The sequence below is a fragment of the Echiichthys vipera genome (assembly GCF_963691815.1).
Source record: "Echiichthys vipera genome assembly, chromosome: 15".
Lineage (NCBI taxonomy): Eukaryota > Metazoa > Chordata > Actinopteri > Perciformes > Trachinidae > Echiichthys > Echiichthys vipera.
This window is the reverse complement of record NC_139840.1, coordinates 2,146,454-2,159,753: the sequence shown is the minus strand read 5'-3', so window position 1 is coordinate 2,159,753 and position 13,300 is coordinate 2,146,454. Positions and strand designations below refer to the sequence as shown.

Here is a 13,300-nt window from a genome sequence, read left to right as displayed (position 1 = left end):
GGTGTGAATGGTTGTCTGTCTCTGTTCGTCTCTATGTGTCCTGTGATAGACTGGCGTCCTGTCCAGGGTGGACCCCGCCTCACGCCCGATGTCAGCTGGGATCAGCTCCAGCCCCCCGCGACCCCGACAGGGACGAGAGGCTGAAGATGAATGAATGAATGATCACCAGAACCAAGCTTCTTCAGTGCAGAACTTTGTGTTCAAAGCATCCGTCGGCTTCCTGTTTCATTTCAAACAGCAAATTCTTGAAACCTGTTGTTGTTTAATCCGTCACAGTGAAAAATGGTTGTCTGGAAAATAACCATTGAATTCAAGCATCATATGTTGTGTAAGTGTTTGTGGTTTGTAGTGAAACAGGCTAAAACACCCAGAGGCTATAACAGCCAAGGGGCAGTGTCAGCTCCTCATCAGACGTTCAAACTAAATCAACACGCCAACTCCCTGAAGATCCTCCACACAGACGACCGTGGACGGGTGTGTTCAGGTACAGACGTGTGGGCTGAGCTCATTCCTCACACTTAATCCACTTTGACCCCGACTCAGGAATCCTCGGGGGATAAAGGAGCATCGCTTCAGGGAACGAGCGCCACTTAACCACTATCGGTGGTCAGGAGTTAGAGTTCAAGGGTCACTGAGGTGAGCGGGTGGACGGGTGGAGAACACAGCTGTGAAGGTGCATTCACAAGAAGAGGATTGAGGGTGGAGGCGCACCATCACCCCTGTGTGTTACTGAAGAGAGCATCAACAGACGAGCAGCTCACTCGATGACCTCGGTGATCTAAAAGGACGGTAGAGATGTCAAAGGTCACCGAGATGTGCTGGGGCATATCTGGTCCACGTTGTGCACCGAGACACTCCGCGAGAACAAATGACAGCATGGATTATTGTCTTACATGTGCTTGAACCTGCTTAAAACTCTAAGGGCGCACTCCCACTGTGCCTCCGTCCCGTTCCCCGTGCTTTAGGGTCCTTGTCCCCCCCTCCAGGCCCGTTTGTACTCACACTACCTGGGCCTCGGAGAATGCTTCTTGCTGCCTATACGTCATCACGCCGTAACACCTCACACGCATTGATGACGTCATGGCGATGCGTGGCTTTGTTTCCAGATCTTTCCGTAGACCTCAGAGTTTTTGTGCGTCTTGTCGACTGTTTTTGAATCTTTTCATCGACCAAATCTGCAGTAAACACTCCACCTCCACATCACACCAACGTGAACCTTTCACCGCCATTGTTTGAAATGTCCGCGCATGGTCCCTCCTTCTTTTTTCTATGTCCCAACAGGCGCACAGGAAATGACCTCAGAGCCGCCGTAGGCCTCGTGCTCGTACACATAGGCACGCTCGTGCAAACGTGCTTTACTAAAGCCCACCTCTCCCAAATGGGCCGTGGACGCCGGGCCGTGGTTGCACTCACACTGGTCAAAGGAACCAGACTTTAGCCGTGAAACCTGTTTTGGCACGGCACGGAGGCACAGTGTGAGCTTAAAAACTGCATCAACCTCTGTATTGGCCCCAAAACGCATATCACTCCTCATTTGGAGACCCCTCCGTGGATCCATGGACTCATGGAAGTCTCCTCATCCCTCTGATGAAGGGATGGAGGGATGGAGGGAGGGGTTGATAATTACATGCAGTCAAGCCTGTCTTCCACTTCCCTGTGATTACCGAAAGCTAAAATCTCCACCACTTACCGACAAATGATGACGCAGCAAACTCTTTCAGTGTGTGCGGGGTGGGACGAGTCCACTTATTACTATTAAGCCCTCATGGAGACACAGCCTGTACTTATAAAGGCCCTAAATCACTCCTGCACTCATGCAGCCGTGTGTGTGTGTGTGTGTGTGTGTGTGTGTGTGGGAGCTGATCTCAATCATTCAGAGTCTGGAGACAGTGGGAGATCAGTTGGGGGGGGGCCTGTTGGCTCGGAGGTTAGACCAGGCGCCCCCATATACAGGGGCGGGTTCGGCCTGGGGCCCTTTGCTGCGTGTCATTCCCTCTCTCTCCTCCACTTCCTGTTTATCTTCAGCTGTACTCATTCATTCATCTTCAACAGCTTTTCCCTGTCGGGGTTGTGGGGGGCTGGAGCCGATCCCAGCTGACATCGGGCGTGAGGCGAGGTCCACCCTGGACAGGACGCCAGTCTATCACCGGACACATAGAGACGAACAGAGACAGACAACCATTCACACCTACGGGTGATTTAGAGTCATCAATGAACCGAACACCTGCACGTCTTTGGACTGTGGGAGGAAACCGGAGAACCCGGAGAAAACCCACGCAGACACGGGGAGAACACGCAAACTCCACACAGCAGGGCCCCAGCCGGGATTCAAACCAGGAACCCTCTTGCTGCTGACCACCACTTCACCGTGTCGCCCTCTTCAGCTGTACTATCAATTTTTATTTATTCATTGTATTTAACCAGGAAAAAAGTCTCATTGAGATTAAAGACCGTGTTTACAAGAGAGAGTGTGTGTGTGTGTGTGTGTGTGTGTGTGTGTGTGTGTGTGTGTGTGTGTATGTGTGTGTGTGTGTGTGTGTGGGGGGGGGGGGGGGGTACAAGACTGACTGACGGGTGGAAGGACATGCAGAGTCTTGCCACCCGTCACTCAGTCGTGTCAGTAACCTTCTCTGCGTACTGTGTGAAGTGACCCTTTAAGATAAGCGCAGGCCTGTGCAGCTGCGTCGCCGTGGTGTGAACACGGACGGACGCAGGACGTGAAGGGGGGCTCTCTGCACCGGGACCATCCCAGAACACGCAGGAGTTATCAGCAGCTCTGAGCAGAGGTCAGGTATGGCCGAGGTGGGTCGGGTCGCAGAGTCCTCCAGAACAAACTGACCTCTACATAATCCCTACAGACTTCCTGCTGGAGGGAGGGGCAGGGGGCAGTTAGCTGCTCCTCACCCTGGGAATCCCTCCAGTTCAGCTCACATGGTGATAACAAACTGCTGAATCCCTGAGACACTAAGAATGGAGGACGCGTGTTCATTAGAGTGAAGGAGTTCAAGAACCTCGGGATCTTGTTCACAAGTGAGGGGACGATGGAGCGTGAGTTTGGCCGGAGAATCGGAGCAGCGGGGGCGGAGCTGCAGTCGCTCTACCGCACCGTTGTGACGAAAAGAGAGCTGAGGAAGACAAAGCTCTGGATCTACCGCTCAGTCCTGGTTCCTACCCTCACCTGTGGTCATGAAAGCTGGGTCAGGACCCAAAGAACCAGGTCCAGGTCAGGACCCAAAGAACCAGGTCCAGGTCCAAGCGTGTGAACTGTGTTTCCTCAGGAGGGGGTCTGGAGTCTCCCTTAGAGAGAGGGGGAGAAGTTCAGCATCCGTGAGGAACTCGGAGTAGAGCCGCTGCTCCTTTGTGTTGAAAGGAGCCAGTTGAGGTGGTTCAGGATCATCTGGTAAGGATGAACCCTGGGCGCCTCCCTAGGGAGGTGTTCCAGGCACGTCCAGCTGGGAGGAGGCCTCGGGGAAGACCCAGGACCAGGTGGAGAGATTAGATCTCCACACTGGCCTGGGAACGCCTCAGGATCCCCCAGTTAGAGCTGGTTAATGACTCCAGTCAGGTGTGTTCTTGCTTGGTTGGAATGAAAACCTGCAGCCACAGCGCCCCCCTTTACTGGATCACTTTGACACCTCTGATTTAAGGAAACTCACTTCCTCAGTAGAAGGGTCCATGGATGAAACCTCTCAATCCTTTTCAAACACTGCCACCTAGTGTCTAAAAGTACCACAGGTGCTTCTTCACAGACTCTCCTCTGCATCAGTGTCATCACAGTGGACGATAGCCTTTCTTTTAAACGTCATGTTGACCCGTTACTGAAGAACTTGAGGTTAAAGCTGAGGTTTTAGAGCCTGTTTCTCTGTTAAAGCCAGGAAACGTATTGTTGCAGCCACGTTCTCGCCACTCCTGGATCATGGGGATGTTGTATTTATATAAATGCCTCTGCTCACTCATATCACGGGGCCTTGAGATCCATAAGTTAGTATTTGCAGTGTTCAGCTCTGTTGTAGCTTTGGGATTAAAACTGTTCTCAACTCTGTCAGTCCGATGATGCTTTGGGCAGAACTGAGCAGATGCACTGGGCAGAACAGGGGCGTGCACAGACTTTTTGAGGGGTAGGGGCGAAAAGGAAAGAAAGGCACGGCAGTGGGGCAGACTAAACCTTATTCTGGTCACACACTTTTAAAACTGTGAGGACCAGTCCCAGCCTGGTCCTGGTCCAGTCCCAGCCCGGTCCTGGCCCTGGTCCTAGACAAATAACCAAGTCCACGATGACCTGGACACATGAGAACATTCACAGGCTCACTGTGGGAGCGGTCCCAGAAGGAGGACCGGACTCCTCTACATGCTTTTTTCTGAGTCAACGTGCAGGATTCATGTTTCTCTACTGATCCGACATCTCACTGAAGTTCAGGATCTAAAGTCTTCCTCCACCTGTTGGGTGTTGGGTGCATTCACTTGTGCATCAGGTGGACCAACAAGTCCCCCACTGGAGGACGGAGACGGTGTGTGTGTGTGCAGTGAGCAGCAGGGGGCGCACAGAGACAAGAGAGGGCGCAGAGACACAGGGCGGAGGAGTATTTACACTAAAACACGCGCAGAGAACATTTACATGCCCATCCAGTGCGCAACCCAAAATCTGAGTGATTCAAATCCACAAATCCACCATGAAGAAGAAAAATGTGTGTTTACTGAACTTCTCCCTGAATAACTGATGTGATGAATGCTCGATGGGTTATTGCACCACAGTGACAGGATCATGGTTTGATTCCCAGTGTTGTAAACCGTTGGGCTTTAACAGATGCCTTTATGATCATGGATGAATAAAGCATCTGTCTGGCTCTTTATTAAATATAACAGAAAGACTCGGGAACACTCAGGTGCAGTTTCCTTATGAGGAATAAATGAGATTGTGCGTCCGTGCACTCGCTTGCGCGCACAATCCGCCTTGCGCGTGCGTGTAGGTGCGCGCAGGCGGAGGATCGCCGAGCCAAGCCGTACCGTGCAGCAGGCACAAGCCGCTGGGCGCGCAGGAGAAGCCGCAAAAGATTACAGCAGCCGCTACTTGAACCTGCGCGGAGAGCACGAGGGAGCGCCGGAACTTCAGTGAGACGGTAAGAGCCCGTGCGTCCGGTCACTCACCCGCTCCACCGCCGCGCTCCGGGCGCGTCCGGGCGGGTTTTAGCCCCGTTTTTCATCCCTTTTGTCCGTTTCCATCCCTCCGTGTGGGGAGCGGGCGCACGCTGCACGGGTGAGAGTAGGCGCGAGACAAAAGAGCCGGCACATGTAGGAAAAGGGAGGAAGAAGAAGAAGAAGAAGGGAACAGGAAAGGAGATAATTTGGTGAATATTTGAAATCCCAGAAATTGATTTTTACTTCTATAATTTTTTACAGTCGGAAAAAAAATGTGCACGAGCTTAAAAAGGGGTGTGTACCGTCTGGAGGAACACGCGCTTCACCCTCACACACACACACATTTGCTTTTTCTCACTTTTATTGGAGAAAATGCGCACGGGAGCGTCTCCGCGCGCGCACCGACGGCCCTGAAACTGTTTATTATAACAATAATAATTATTATTATTGTTATTATTGTTGTTTTTATAGATTTTCGCTGCTAGGCAACACAAAGAGGAGCGTTTTCCACATCATTTACAGCCAGTAAACACTTCAACATGCAGAAATAACAAGAGCCCTGTGCTGCTCGCCCCACCTCTTTGTCTGTGTGGAGGTGGGACACCATTTGGCTGCATGCAACACACACACACACACACACACACACACACACACACACACACACACACACACTCGGCGTCTATCACCGGCTTTAGTCATGATTTAAATGAATTATTGATCTCATATTTCCGTTTTATTGAGAAGAAGACGATGGAGGAGGAGGGGATGGGGAGTGTGTGTGTGTGTGTGTGGGGGGGGGGGTGCACCTGAATGACCCCCTCACACAAACATCAGGTTCATCCTCCCACTCCGCTGCTGCTGCTGCTGCTGCTGCTGCATCGGTGCTGGGTGTTATTCCTACTTGCTTTGCCCTCATCCGTCCGTTTAATGCCCGGTCCTTTGTTTGCCGCGGCACGCATGCGCAGTGGGAGTAGGGTGTGGATGGGAGAGATGCCACCTTGCCTATCAATAGGATGGAGAGGAGGAGGAGGAGGAGGAGGAGGAGGAGGCTTTCATTAGTGCTCTGTTGGTTTATTTAATAAGGAAATCTTTGATTATAGAAATAAAAAGGAGATGTTGTGTGTGTGTGTGTGTGTGTGTGTGAGTGTGTGTGTGTGTGTGTGTGTGTGTGTGTGTGTGTGTGTGTGTGTGTGATGCTGAATCAGACCTGGGCCGTTTCCCCGCCTCAGTCGATCATAACGAGTTGTTCTGCTGCGCTGAGGTGATGTGTCGTTGAGTCGATGAGTAATAAACGATCGCTGAAGTCTTTGTCACGCACAGAGAACCTGACATTCTCTAATTTCTGCGTCTGATCGTATGAAACAGGAGCTTTACATCACGGTAACTGGATCTTTTGTTGTATCGGTTCTGTCCTAATGTGACCGAACGACCAATCGAAGGTAAAGTTGCTGTAGCTGCGGCCGTGACTCCACCGACGCAGGTCGACGTAAAGCAGCTGCTGCTCAGCCGGGTGGATGCCTCACACGTGTTTACCTCTGTGATGTCACACAGGGGAACTGTTGCATTCATTCTGCTAATACGTCTCCGTAACGACCACGCAGTAGCTCTGTCAGGGCGCACTCACACTGTCCTTCCGCACCGCGCCAAACAGGTTTTTGCGGTAAAGCCTAGAGCGTTTGACCAGTGTGAGTGCACCCGCTCCGCGCATAACTGCAGTAAGCTGGCCTCCACGCCCTTTTTGAGAGAGTAAAGTGCGTTTGCACGTGTACGAGCACGAGCGTGCGCACGTGTACGAGCACGAGGCCAGGTCTGACGCTGGCGTGCTGTTAGAACCACAGACTGTATAAAAGACGGACGTAGTGTCTCCGTCGAGGTTCGTTCTCTCAACTTCCAATTGTCCTCACCTACGGGAGTCTCCATCTTGTCAGACTTTGACTCCGCCTCATTTCCTCTGACCAAAAAAGGGCATGTATGTGACGTTGTGGGGAGGGGCGTACGTCCATCTGGGTGACGTTTACCTCCGAGGAGAAGTGAGGGCCAGAGGCTAGCTGTCACTCAAGAGGCCACGCCCCCAATTATTCATAAACTTTAACCTTCAATAAAATAAAAACTAGCCCCTCCCCCTCAGTGTTGTCATGGAGATCTGATCTAAACACACAGACTAGAATGTTCTTTTGTCCTTAAACAGGTTTAATGATGCTGTGTAAACGGCCTGTTTAACATGGGGCTCAATGAGAAACTGCTCTGTTATGAAACCTGCCCCTAGTGGACACTCAGAGAACTGACGCTGACGGAGCTTCCTGATTGGATCAAACAGGAAGTCGCTGTGGTGGCGGCTAGGTCAGGACAGGATAGTTTTATTTTCTCAGTTTCAGTCATGACTTCCTGCTCTTCTCTGCATCCAACATGGCGGAGGATGTCGTAACTGCCTGTAGTTCGCTCTGATTGGTTGATAGACGTTTCTTTAGGGCGGTGCATGAGGCGGGCGAGCCAATAGCGTGGTTTAACATGATACAGGTGGTCACCACGTCCTGATCCTTCACCCTCTAACATCGTCAGACCCCCCCCCCCCCCCAGTGGTGACGAACAGTAACTCCTCCACAACACATTAATCACACTAACTTTACACAAACGTGTGATAAATGCGTTTAAAATCCTGTTGTAGGGTTTTAAACGTGCTCCACCGTCACCAACGTTTACGTTCACCTCAGAAATAACTTCATCACTTCACTCTCTGGACGAGTCCACGAGCGCTTTGAGCGTTTTGCAGCTAATTTCTACCTTTCATAATAATATTTCATACAGTAATTCTGTCCAATACAATCATCCTAACACCTGTTAATGTGTATTATAGGTCGAGTAGCTCATATCAAAATGAATTAATGGTTTGTTTTAACTTCCTGTGTATCACCACAGCATTGTTTTCCTGCCTGTGAACATCAATACTGAGCTTTTATTTTGTAGGAGACCGATTTAATAGACCGTGCTTTTATTTGTACATCCCGGTTATAAACTGTATTTCAACATAATGTGACATATTTAGGTGGTGATTGTCGGTTCTTTCAGGAGATTTTTAAACAGAGGAAATATAATTAATGATGATTATAAGGATGGATGTACGGAGCTCTCTGATTGGCTGATACTCTGCCACACTGTCATGTGACTGTGAGACACTTGTTACGCGTGTTTCTCATCACAGCGGATAAATAATAATGATAACTATACACTAACAGTTAATTAACAGCACACAAATGTAATCTATATAATGATATTAGGTGAAAACGCTCTCCGTCTGAGTCGTGTTATAACGTCGCCATGGCAACATGGAGACTGTAGTAATGTGTGTCCGGCTGCTGATTGGCGCTCGTAAATCCAGTCCGTTCATTCATCCTGCTGGACGGAGACAAACAGCAACCTGATGAGCAGTTATGGCGGTGACTCATCCATTACCGCCGCCGCTGTCAGCTGCTCAGGGTGTGTGTGTGTGTGTGTGTGTGTGTGTGTGTGTGTGTGTGTGTGTGTGTGTGTGTGTGTGTGTGTGTGGAGAGGAAAACAGAGACATAGCAGAGATGCTCGCTGTGTCTCTCCGAGTCACGTATACTGTCTGAATCTTTTCTTTCTGACACACACACACACGCACGCACGCACACACACCACACACACACACACACACACACACACACACACACACACACACACACACACACACACACACCACACACACACACACACTCTATATGACCAAAAGTAGGAGGTTGTAGTGCCTTTAATTGAGCTGTCCACATAATTTTGTCAGACAGAAAAGAGAGGTAGAGTGTGTGTGTGTGTGTGTGTGTGTGTGTGTGTGTGTGTGTGTGTGTGTGTGTGTGTGTGTGTGTGGAGAGGAAAACAAAGACATAGCAGTGATGCTCGCTGTGTCTCTCCGAGTCACATATACTGTCTGAATCTATTCTTTCTGACGCACACAGGTAGAGTGTGTGTGTGTGTGTGTGTGTGTGTGTGTGTGTGTGTGTGTGTGTGTGTGTGTGTGTGTATGTGTGTATGTGTGTGTGATACATATACTCATGAATGGTTTCTACGATATGTGACAAAATCCTTGTCACTGAAGAGGGCTCTTTAGCGCACGTCTTTCAACAATTGGGCCACGAGCCCTGGGGTGCGCCCACCTGGGGTGCTTCCACCTGGGGTGCGTCCACCTGGGGGTGCGTCCACCTGGGGTGCGTCCACCTGGGGTGTGTGAGACAGACAAAGAGAGAAGGGACGAGCGAGCTGTCCTGCCGTGCCCACTCCCTCCTCTCGGGGACAATGTCTGATGGTCCCCTCTTTGTCTTTATTTGCGTTTCTCTCTCTGCAGAGATCAAAAATCAGATGCTCCAGTGCATCATTTAATCAGCAGGAATCACTTTCACAGGACGGCGCGGCGTCCATCTTTATTAAAGCAGCGCCCCGACGCCTGTGTGCGATGCAGACGGAGGCTCGTTCCAGCAGAGATGGATGAAGCGGGACAAAGGGAGGCCGCAGCTGCTGATTCACACACATGCGACCGAGGAGGTGCACGTGTTTGTGTGTGTAGAGGAAGGTGGGGAGTGGGTGCAGCTGCAGGTTGAGTCACCACCGCGGCAGAGAGAGTTCGGAGGTTGTGCTCCTAAAATTACCCTCAACAGAAATACAAAGCTCTTGGGCCAACGGAGCAGTGTCACTAGTTTTCTAACAGTGAGTTCCAGTGTCTTTAAACGATACACACGGAAATACAGACGACTGTAGAACAATCTACGGACATCACTGCATCAACATCTACACGTTTGAAAAGTGTTCCTCCGTCCCGTGCCCCGTGCTTTAGGGTCCTTGTCCCCCCCTCCAGGCCCGTTTGTACTCACACTACCTGGGCCTCGGAGAATGCTTCTTGCTGCCTATACGTCATCACGCCGTAACACGTCACACGCATTGATGACGTCATGGCGATGCGTGGCTTTGTTTCCAGATCTTTCCGTAGACCTCGGAGTTTTTGTGCGTCTTGTCGACTGTTTTTGAATCTTTTCATCGACCAAATCTGCAGTAAACACTCCACCTCCGCATCACACCAACGTGAACCTTTCACCGCCATTGTTTGAAATGTCCGCGCATGGTCCCTCCTTCTTTTTTCTACGTCCCAACAGGCGCACAGGAAATTACCTCAGAACCGCCGTAGGCCTCGTGCTCGTACATGTGCAAACGTGCTTTACTAAAGCCCACCTCTCCCAAACGGGTCGTGGACGGCAAGTGTGCCGCTCCTAGACGTGGTACGGTTGCACTCACACTGGTCAAAGGAACCAGACTTTACCTGTGAAACGTGCTGGGGCGCGGTACGGATGGACAGTGGGAGTGCGACCTTAGACTCATGGATGTATTCAGAGCCAGCGGGCCCCTGGGCACATGTCAGAGCCCCCCCCCCCCCCCCCCAACACACACACACTCTGTCTACGTAGAAACAAGACACCCAAACTGGGGGTGAGTGAGGCCCCTACGCATGATACGTGGTAAAACCGCTTCATGTTGTTTCCTTTCTGAGCTTTGCCTCCACGCTGTTAGCACGTCACACGCTTCAGTCATCTGATTGGTTGGTTTGGCCCGTATGTTGGTGATAGACAGATGGTTTATCCAATCAGAAACCAGGATTTTCACCCCTTCCCTAAAGATCTCCAGAGAGAGTTCAGATGGATCTGCTGAGACGATCAGAACCAGTCCATCTGGAGGAGTCAGGTTAGTTTATTGTACCCTACTCTGTCGCTGTTGCTGTTGAACGAGTCCGGGTGTTAGATCCCCAAGTGACTTTCTTGGAGCGTCTGTCTTGTGTTTGACACATCAGCACGCAGCAGTGTGAAGGCTGATGTTTGTTCTTCACGAGCTGCAGAGAAACCAGCGTGAGTTTCTGTTTCACTCTCGCAGCTTTGAAACTTGACCGGACTCTCAGACTCTGCACGCGGCCTCTGTTAGATTCCCCTTCAGCGTCGGCCGCTGCAGCACGCTGACCCGACAGGAATGAGGAAGTTTGATGTCAAAGGAAGCGTGACGCTGCGTATCAGATGACTTTCTGTTTATTTTGGTGCCGTTTACGCTGAAGTGGAGTCACGGTGCAACAGAGGGTGTTTAAGGGTTTAAGGGAAGATGGAGGCGGCGTTTCCCAGCAACACGGTCGTCCGTCGCCTCCCAGTTCACGTCCAAACGTCCTTTTATAGATGTCGTAATGAGCAGCTCAGTCACAGCACTTCCCACTGAGGATGCAGAGGTCGTGTCCTCTGCTTTCTTTGGGACGTTGGTGGTTTTTTTATGATTACAGTGGAAAGTTGCACAACTCTTGAACCAGTATCTTTTAGATCTGACCGCCTCTGCTCTCTGTAGAGTTTCTGTGGCCCTGGTTTCTGGATGCGTAGCGTGCCAGGGTCGTGGGTGTTGCCGGTAACAAGGGGTTAAATACTTCCTCAATGAAAGGGCATCTCATCTCATCTCATCTGATCTTCAGCCTCTTATCCGGGGTCTGATCTCGGGGGCAGCAGCTCCAGCAGGGGACCCCAAACTTCCCTTTCCCGGGCCACATTAACCAGCTCTAACTGGGGGATCCTGAGGCGTTCCCAGGCCAGTGTGGAGATCTAATCTCTCCACCTGGTCCTGGGTCTTCCCCGAGGCCTCCTCCCAGCTGGACGTGCCTGGAACACCTCCCTAGGGAGGCGCCCAGGGTTCATCCTTACCAGATGATCCTGAACCACCTCAACTGGCTCCTTTCAACACAAAGGAGCAGCGGCTCTACTCCGAGTTCCTCACGGATGCTGAACTTCTCCCCCTCTCTCTAAGGGAGACTCCAGACCCCCTCCTGAGGAAACACATTTCACACGCTTGGACCTGGACCTGGTTCTTTGGGTCCTGACCCAGCTTTCATGACCACAGGTGAGGGTAGGAACCAGGACTGAGCGGTAGATCCAGAGCTTTAGCCTCCTCAGCTCTCTTTTGGGTTCACATTGGAGACTTGCGGTCAGCTCAGCGCGGTCACAGAGGAGAAATAACATGATTGTCTTCAGCAGTCGCACTGAAACCTGTTTGAGCTCCGCAGCCTTCAGCAGCCATCATCGTCCTCAGTCCTCCTGTCCGTCTTGACTCGTGTCTGGAAGTCTACGAGGAACGCAGAGTCTCAGGAAACGTCGCTGCCGCTGCTCTGAAACAGTCCAGAAACGGTTTCAGAGCGAGTCTGAAAATAATGAGATGGTACAACGGAGTTTATCGGCGTAGGTGCTCGGCCTCCTCGCGCTTGTGTTGCAGTCCCAGATCTGTCAGCTCCCATCAGCAAGAGTCTCTCTCTAGTGTGAGACGTGATCAAGGGTGTGTGTGTGTGTGTGTGTGTGTGTGTGTGTGTGTGTGTGTGTGTGTGTGTGTGTGTGTGTGTGTGTGTATGTGTGTGGTAACAGTAAGGTGCTGATTTTACTGTACACTAAAAGTTGAATTGTATTATTTGATGTTTGACACCCGAGGCCTCAGAAGCAGAACTTTAACGACTTCTACTTCTTATTATTTAATATAATATATTATTAAATTATTTCTTTAGAATTTTTCACGATTAAAATTAATGAATTAATTATTTTTGACTAATAAATATTTTAAAATATTTAAATTATGTTTTTTATTAATATATTATAATTTAAATATTTAATTGAAAAGCATTTATCTGTATAATTCGAATATATTTGAAATTTTTTATTTTTATTATGTTTAATTAATTGATTAAATTATGTTTTTACAAGTATATCATTATTTCAATATTTATTTATTTAAATTAATATATATTTAAAAATATTTTCTTAACTGATAATTGATTAAATTACATAAAGTAGTTCTGATATATTTCTTAATATTTTAGTATCGATGAGACGTTTAAAGCAGAATTATAATTATTATAATAGAATTATAATATAATGAGTTATATTTTTTTAAGTATATGTATTTTTAAATATAAATTCTATTAAATAAAATTAATTTTAAAAGTTCTATAATAGCAATTAGTACCGTAGTTAGTAGTTAAATTAAATGTGTTTTTTCTTTACAACTTTTTACCATTAAAATTAATGCATTAATTATTTTTAAATAATAAATATTTAAAAATATTTTAATTAGTTTTTTATGAATGTAAATAAATAAT

At 49.2% G+C, this 13,300-nt stretch overlaps 1 protein-coding gene across 1 annotated transcript in view; it reads left to right on the top strand.

The window, feature by feature from the left end:
• The first annotated feature begins 5,033 nt into the window (after nt 1-5,033).
• basp1 (brain abundant, membrane attached signal protein 1) overlaps nt 5,034-13,300 on the top strand; it is a 50,049-nt gene continuing 41,782 nt past the window's right edge. Inside the window, exon 1 of the mRNA XM_083929105.1 lies at nt 5,034-5,117. The gene's annotated coding sequence lies outside the window, so the exon portion shown is untranslated. The remainder of the gene's footprint in view (nt 5,118-13,300) is intronic.